Source organism: Semicossyphus pulcher, unplaced genomic scaffold (assembly GCF_022749685.1).
Source record: "Semicossyphus pulcher isolate SPU_LCO1_2020_fin unplaced genomic scaffold, fSemPul1.0.p SCAF_15, whole genome shotgun sequence".
NCBI classification, from domain to species: domain Eukaryota; kingdom Metazoa; phylum Chordata; class Actinopteri; order Labriformes; family Labridae; genus Semicossyphus; species Semicossyphus pulcher.
The window spans coordinates 27,492,859-27,501,761 of NW_027211659.1; positions in this window are offsets into that span (position 1 = coordinate 27,492,859).

Below are 8,903 nucleotides of genomic sequence, written 5' to 3' on the forward strand. Positions count from 1 at the left end.
TTTATCATAGTTTTTTTTCCTCCTGGAATTATTGAATCTTCACACGTGTGTCCAGCTGTGTTATTAAGGCTTAGCTGGTCAGTGATAAAAGTGAAACATGCAATTTAGGGCCTGATCAGACAGAGCGCGTTTTACAACCTGCAAAACGCGAGGCGCACCGCACTGCCTTATTTGTTGAAGCCTACGGTTAAAAAAAGAGCAGCTTGATGCGCCTTTTTTTCTACTGTTGTCAAGGCAACCACTAAATCATAGCTGTCATTAACCTAACCGTTATATTGTATACTGACAGAAGGCCCGCCTCTCCTTCATCCGATTGGACAATGAGAAAAAACGGCCACGACATCGGACACTTTTCTGCTTTGAGTTTTTTCAACTCGAGGCGCTCAGAGCGTTTCCTCAAAAACGTGAGGCGCACAGAGCGGAAAAATGTGAACGCAAAAGCAGCACGCAAAAAGCCTCTCCTTGAAAACAATGACAAAAAAGCCGCCAGCTGCTAAAACATGTTCCGTCAGATCGGGATCCTTATGCATGTGCAGTAATGCGTTTGCAGTGACAGACCTTATTTAAAGGTGCTTCTTATGAATATGACTAAAAGCTCTGCAGGAACGAAGCAGGCCTTGTAGGTAAGATAAAGACAAAGGATCAAAGCGTGGGACAAAAAGAAAGAGAAACAAAAACACAGAGGAACAAATTACCAGTGTTGCAACAGCAGCTTTGAAGGTTCCTCTGACTCACAGTAACACAAACCTTTAAATCTGATATCACAACATTTGCATCATGACACCGATGACTGTCTCTCAGGTGTTTTTATTGTTTGCTTGGTGAGTTAATTTTAGAAAAATTAAGTATATAAGTTATTGTAGATCTATGACTTTGAAAAGGGTACATTTAATTAGAAGTTTTCACCCACAAAAACCAGTCAGCTGACAGCCAGGGGCCAGTAATGAGATTCAACCACGCATCAATAATCACACGATCAGCCCGGCCAGAAACATGCCTTGCAGGCGCTACATTTCTGCTGATGCATGGTTCACTGCAAAGTATTTCTGACTTTACTAAGAAGCCCGAAGATAGTGATCAGTTCCCGGAGTGGGCCAATTATTTTAGCGAGAACCTTCATTAAGAGTTTCCTCTGAGGAAAAACAGCCGCGTCAGGTGCAGCAAACACCGGCTGGGTCGAGGATTGTTTCCTGTTTTTGCGTCCTAACAAAGGTTAGGGTACACAAGCTGTAGATCCAGGAAGTGATTGTGACAGTTGAAGTTCATTAAAGCTGGGAATAGGACAGAAGCATACCCTGATAAGTTTGCAGACGTTGTTTATGATGCAGCCAGTGTTTGGACTAACATTTGCCTGTTATGGGTTTTCCCTTGGCCATTTGTTCAAATGCCCAAGAAAAGCTTCCTCACCAGGAAAGTGCAGCAGTGAAACAGCAGAGGAAATTTACTCCTACGCTGCCATTATTGAATCAATCCTCAACTCTTCCATCGCCATCTGGTACGCCGCTTCCACTGTCAAGAGCAAAGGCAGACTGTGACGTATCGTTAGCTCTGCAGTGAAGGTGATTGGCTGTAATCTCTCCATGACCTGTACTCCGACAGGACCCTGAAGCGTGCAGGTTATATGTGGCCAACCCCTCCCACAGAAACTTCTTGAGACTCTCCCTTACGTTGACTAAGTGACGCTTGCCGGAGAGAAAAAGACACAAGCAGAAGGCTGAACAAGTCTGGACGACAAAATGTTTTGTGATGTGGTCAACGCGGGTTGTCTGTACTTCTGAGAACTGAAGGTGAGATTACCTGGTAGAGTACCTGTTAGTATTCTGTCAGCAGTAGCATGATAGCTAACGGTAGCCTCAGGGCTATGGTGTTTGTTGTTGCTGCTGCTACTTTTTCTTGCTGTTGGGTAGTTCAGACGGTATCATCCAGACTTTAAATCCTAAATATCAAACATGTTTGATATGATCTGGAAGGCCCGATGCGAGAGGATCAACCTCTCATATTACCAGATAATCTGGGCCAAACATTGGTACCGACAAGAGCACCAACCAGATGTTTCCTCCGATTGACAGGAGGTGATCTGGTATAGGTCGTCCAATATCTCCTGTAGTCTGAGCCCGGCCTTAGGGCATCTGGTGGACAGATAGAAGAACGACAATGAAGGGGCCTGGTGAAGTAAAACTGTGGCAGGAGGAAGGGGCAGAGGGGCCCCCACAGATAAACAATGCAGATACTCAGGCAAAAGTATTTTAGGACTTTCAAAAACAAAGCCTGGGCACAGGACAGGCAACCATCCGTTGAGCCAATGTTTAAGCCAAAGACATTGACTTGGGAGACAGTCCCGGTTTGGTCCTGGTAAAGTGCTAAGTGCTCACAGGCTCACCCCCAACATCTACACCTACACATCACAAGAGAATACCAGACTGACACTATGAATGATTAATCTCAGGAGAGACACAAATGATTATAAATGCATATCAATTCACATGAACGATTGTCCTGCTTTTCCAGGTCCGCTGTTTCCCCTCCTCTCTGTTATGATTGGCCCCGATGAGCAGAGGGAGTGTTGGCAGAGTTTTGGAGGCCGGAGTTATCTGCCGGGGAACGTAGTTTATCTGACTCTGCTAGCTGACCCCCTGTTTCCTCTCTCGCCCTCTGACGCATGGGACGGGACTTCCTCGGCCGGCCTTATCAGTTTGAAGCACAACGCGGGATCAGACCCACCGACCAAGACCTTGCAAACAATGTTAGAAAGTATTTAAAGCTTGAGTCAAGTTTGTCTGATAGATGTTCAGCTTAGCGTATAATAAAACACTTTTAGCCCTTATCACAACTCTGGCTGATACTAGAGACGCAAATGTAGAATACCAACTCCTAGAAGCAGCACGATGCCCCTACAAACAGTTCAAAAGTTCAGGAGCAAATGTCCTTTTATCCTTGAGTAGGCAGATCTCTATCTTTCTCGAGAACCACCACTTGATTGGTTAATCGTCACAGGAAATGGGGAAGGACTCTGCTTCAGAGAGAGTTGCCAGGTACCAAAAGGTGAAGGGGGGTCAGACAGTGCCGACAATGCTAGCATGCTACCACATGATTGGGAGTTGCTGCCAACATCCAGGCACCAAGTAACGTCTCTGTGAAGACAGGGACTGTACAATTAAGGCAGTATTTTTACCATTATTAAGAACCCTATAAACATCAGTAGGCCTTCTATTTCAACTATTTACTTTTAATTTAGAGCTCATATAACTTATTGTTAGGAATGTTTCTACACAATTAATGAGGATCAAGTGAGCCACCAGGAACATCACAGAAGCTGTGGAAACAGCTCGGATCAGGAGGGGCTAACCATGGCTCAGCAAGTTACTTGGACACAAGCCGGGGGTTGATCGAGTGTGTCGCCCAGGTGAGGGTGTCTTATGATCAAAGACCTGAAACACCCTATGACCTGAAACACCCTATGACCCTGGGTTCATCACTGAAGATGTGTCTGAGTTGCACCAGCTGGTGTTTCTAGAGACTCACACAGTTTCAGTATTTTCAACAATTATTATGGTTTATTGATTTAAATTACCTTTGAGCTTAGGATGTATAGAATGTGAACCAGTGGAAATACTCAAAGAAATGACATCACAGTAAGCAAGAATACCAATGTTAGCTGTAGGAGACCGTTCCTTTTGCAGATTTTAAAAGTTAAAAGGCAGATTTGACCTCTTTTTAAAAAATAAAATCAACAATCAGACTGGTATGTGACATGTGAGTTTGTCTTCATCTTTAAAGTCGTACACATGCCTGCCTATAACGACACTTTACGAGCATATACCCATCATTAGCTAGCTAACTAGCCAGCAAGCTAATGAATCAAAGCAACAAACTTTTATGTTAGCATGCCTCCATTTAAGCTACAGGCTACATTGCAATGACTGCCTTGACAAATATACAGGCTACTTACTTTTAAGGACAGTAGCAGCTGTGTTCTGGTTAAATGAGCACTGTCTGATAAAAAATAAGTTATCCCTGTTAATCTAATTGTGTTCAGGAAGCAGCATTTATACGTTTGGAAATGTGATTAGCACTTTACAACATTTACCACCCAAGAAGCGTACGGAGTGAGTGATGGAAAGGGTGAGCTGCAGCAGCGAGGGAAGCCGTTAGTTTGACTTGATTTTGGAGGTGAGAGACTGGACAAAAGTCAAACATGTGGTTTTGGATTGTAAAGCCATTAGAAACACCCCGTGCACACACAAATGACTTCAGGCTTCTGGATTTGAAGGCTGGAACGGTATTATTCTTTGCTGCGTTTGAATAAACAGCGCGGCTCTGAGCCGAGCTGTGTTGATTCCAGAGGGGAGATAAGCAGAGTAAATAAAGCTGAACTCAGACTGGAAAAGGTTTCCTCTCATTGCTGCTCAACTGTTTAACTGTTTAAATGGCTCCAGATGGGAATTTAGAGAAGCAACAGTGACTCACTTTCTCATATTCTGTGACACACAGAAAGGCCCATTAGTGTGTCTGTTTAGGTGGAAAGTGTGGGGATGGAGGGGAAGTGATGACTGTACTTAGGACACATACTTAAACTACCCCATACAAAACAGATCTGTGCTTTCTACTCCTGACAGTACTTTAGCTTTAACGCATGTGAGGAGAATTATTGATACATTTTATTAAACATCAGCGGGCTAACTTATAATTTAATGAATAGGGAAATTGCACATTCATTGGGCGACTCCTTGGGGCATAAATGAGAGCGTATCATGCACAACAGAGGTGCCATAACAAAATAAACTTAAAAGATGTATAAATACAAAAAAGGACAAGTGAGGGAAACTTGGCCGTGGCGGAAAGGCGTCTAGTGAATGTGATGTCTGTGAGCGACAGCGAGATGGAAGTGGATGAAAGAGAAGCAGCCAACATGGCTTACGACTTTACAGGAGATGCACAGCAGGCCATCCCCATCAAACTGATTCACACAGTGGAGCAAAGTTAATGTTCATTATTTTTATTAATATTTTTTATTTGATGTTTTAATATTTTAAGTTTAATAATCTCCCAAATATGAGGTTGAGTTCAGTTAGCTTCACACAGAAACCTTTCATTTAAAGCTCATGTGAGGAACTCAGTGTATCTTCACTCTTATTTCTTTGCTGATTTTATCCTGTACAAGCTTAAAGTGGTAATCTCAAAGATCTCAGCTTCGTTCTCTTTGGCGCCACCTATGGCGATAAACAGTAATTGCGGGAGCACACGTCCCAGATATCCAGACAGTGCTGCATGTGTGACGTTCACGGTCGGCTCCGGTTGTAACTCTTGATTTTCCTGGCTGACGGTCGCTTTCCTTTTCAGACTGTTTGCTTCATCTGAGCGTCGAGTTTGTTTCTTCTTCTTTGGATTTTCACTTCTTGTTGAAGTTGTTTCTGTAGTCATCCATCTTTTCTTTGTTTGTTCAGCCATAGTAGATTACTGTTTACTCGCAACACTTGCAGAGAGCGGAAAAGCAGCCGCTTAGCTCCGCCTACCCTCTCTGGCAGACCAACCACTGCTGGCTGATGGAAAATGTGTCACTAACCGTGCGCAGCTTGTGATTTTTTTCCTCGAAGGTAACCACAGACACCCAGTCCATAATAATACTATATACTGCAAATGCAAAGGCTTTCATCAGTGGGCCATAGGCTCAGTCACCATTGTGTTACCTCATTCTGTGATAGATAGAGACGTAACAAACATTTATTTACATGAAGATCTTTGAGATTATTACTGTAAGTGGTTTTTAACAAAAAATCTCATCCTGCTTTCTTTAACAGTGATACGTATCACTCACTGTGAATCTCTATCATGGAAAGTGTAAACAAAGGCAGCGTGCAGTCGATAACTTTGCCTGACACCTACCCCCCCACCAGCGGTTTCAGGCATTAAAAATAACTATATAAAAATAATCAATCTTGTCGCTGATGGTCTAGTTTGCTTTTGGACAGAGACATCAGAATTAATTTCATAACCAGCTCCTCACAGGAGCTTTAACACTTTAACTTCAGTAAAGAAGTCGTATCAGTATAAAATTATAAAAGTTCTAAAAGTTTAACTTGAGTAAAGAACGTGTCTTCTTTTGCCTTCTCTGGTTTTGAGCAGGTGTGAACACGTCAGTCTGCGCTTTAAATTCACCCCAGCTCGTGACCTCCTGCAGTTTGCATGTCATGTATATAAGAATGATGACACACAATCACAATGGACTATTTATCTCCGTTAGCTGTGGGAGCGTTGCGGTGTGTGGGATGACTTATCTGGGGCAAACACCTTGCAACAAGTACGACATAACTTAGCGGTGAGTGATAGTTTTTAGGAAAATGACACTCCCCAGAGACTAAAGATACATCTTTTTTAAAAGTCAAGATGAAGCACCGTGACAAAGCGATGTGGCGTTCAGTGAAAGATGAGTTACTGTATGTTTCCCTAAGCCGGCAGATAGATTGGAGCGAGGCGACGCCGCTCTCCTTGGTTTCCCTCTGAAGTGACTGACGTTTATGGTGATGGAACGGCCGGATCTCCTAAATTGCGGCTCGTTATTCCATTAAAGGTACCGTCCTAATGACTCGCAGAAAGCAAAAGTGATGACAAGGTAAAATAGATTAATTAAGGTACGGCGGCGTGGAAGCAGCCACTTAATCATACATCGAGCTTGTCACAGGGATTTAGAATCTGATTGACTTGAACAGATTATGCCGCTCTTCATTTTCTGCCTTTGTGCAATGGAAAATTAATTGTCAGTGACATTTGGTTGTAATCCCCGCTCCCTCCTCCTCACCACCACCCTCTATCTCTACTTCCTCAATTAATTATTGGCTCCCTTTTATATTCTCGTTCCAAAGAGTTTCTTTTGGAGATACACGAGAGGCTGAATCATTTCCTCGACTGCTGAGGACAACATCCGCCGTTTGATTGAGGCGAGGCAATCTAATCATCAGCCGTCGCCGCAGCAGCGATATTCTGCTCTCATACTTAGACTGCTGTGTCAGTGCTATTACCCACCGGCCTGCTGACACACACACACACACACACACAAATGCAACGTCTGAGTGACAGCTACAGAGTGGGAAGGGTCCGGTCCACCTCGACTCGTCAATCATCTGTGGGTCTGACAGCTTGTTTTGCAAGCAGGTGACGTGAAGAGGGAAGAAGACAAGAGGGGAAATATAAGGAGATACGGAGAAAAATAGAGGAGAGGAAAAGTGATAAGAGAAAAGGAGAAGAGCGGAGGATGGAGGACAGGAGGGAAACATGAATGGAGACTAAATGAAAAGAGGAAAGAGAAGAGTAAGGGAGCGGAGCGATGATCAGGGAGGGGAAGAGAGGACAGCACTGGAGAGAAGATGACAGGACAGGAAAAGAGAGAGGTGAGGAGAGAAGAAGAAAGGAGAGAAGAGAACATAAAAAGAGCTAAGAAATAAGAAAGAAAGGTGGAAGGGGGGGAATAAGAGACAGGTAAGGGGAAGACTGAGGACAAAGGTAAGGAACGACAGAACAGGGAGAAAGTTTGCAAAATACAAAAAGAGAGGAAAGACAGAAGGAAGAGGCGACAAGTAGAGGAGCGGTAAAGAATAATAATATAGGAGTGAAAAAGAGACTGGTGTCTGAGGAGAGAGAGACAGGCAGAGAGGGTGGAGGGGCGCAGGGAGGCAGGGGGAGCAGGGGGAGCAGGGATGGAGAGACAGTTCTCAGTCAGTACAACACAAGAGGGAGGAGGAGAGAGAAAATGGAGGGAATAATTGTGGAGGAGATAGCATTGTGCATTGTGGCATGATGAAACTGAGGTCAAATACGTGTGTGTGTGTGTGTGTGTGCGTGTGTGCGTGTGTGTGTGTGTGTGCGTGTGTGCGTGTGTGTGCGTGTGTATTTTGTGTTTCCTTACTGTGTCGAATTAAACAACAGAGGCAGAGGGAGACATTTCATTTCCCTGATATGATTGATGGATAATGTGTGTGTTCCACAGGGTGTCAGATATCCTGCTCTTACTGCACACACACACACACTCTGATACATACTGATTCTGCCCTCCAACCTTGTGAAATACAGCATCCTTATCAGCAGCCAGCGAGATGATAAAATATAGCAGCTGAGAGACAACATGTATGTGCAATAGGGGCTGGAATCAAGATACACTGATAATTTATATATTGACAATCATACAACAACACAAAGACAATATCTGATTAACTGAAGGACACAAAATGCCCCAACAAAGGTGAAGTGCAGGATTAATGTATTTATTCGCTGTAATTTGGTGTCAGTTTCACAGAATTTGAAGATGAAACATCGACGTGTTTTCAGTCTGTAAATTAAATTGACAGATCTACAGAACAACTGTAAAAACTATTAAAAATCAAAAATTAGGACTTTGGATTTGAACGTGGCTGGCACATCTCTTTATTTCTTTTCACTGCTGTCCAATAGGGCTGCAACTAACGACTATTTTGATAGTTGAGTAAATAGAAGGAGGAAGAAAAAGAGATGAAGGAGAGAAAAAGATGTGAAAATGTAAAAGAGAGAAAAATCACAGCGTGGCTGAAACTTTGGACTGTTGAGTTAATGTAACGTTAGCTAGCTGAGAAGCTAATTTTCTTGTTTGTGGGTCTGCAGCATCCACAATCAGTCCATCGTACCTTCTCTTCAAATGCTCGTGCATCACCGACCTGCTCCCGTGATAAACAAGCTCCTCTTTACAGACCCTGCAGGCGATCCTTTTCTCTGCAGCGGTGAGGTAAATGCTCCCAGACTTTACAAGTTTTAGGACCTGATGGTGTTGCATCGGCCGCAGCTATTTCGCTGTTTTGTTGATCTGTCGCTTCCTGGTCGCTGTCTTGCACACGCAACTCTATAGATAGTAACGATGCAACATGGCTCACCATTTTTGT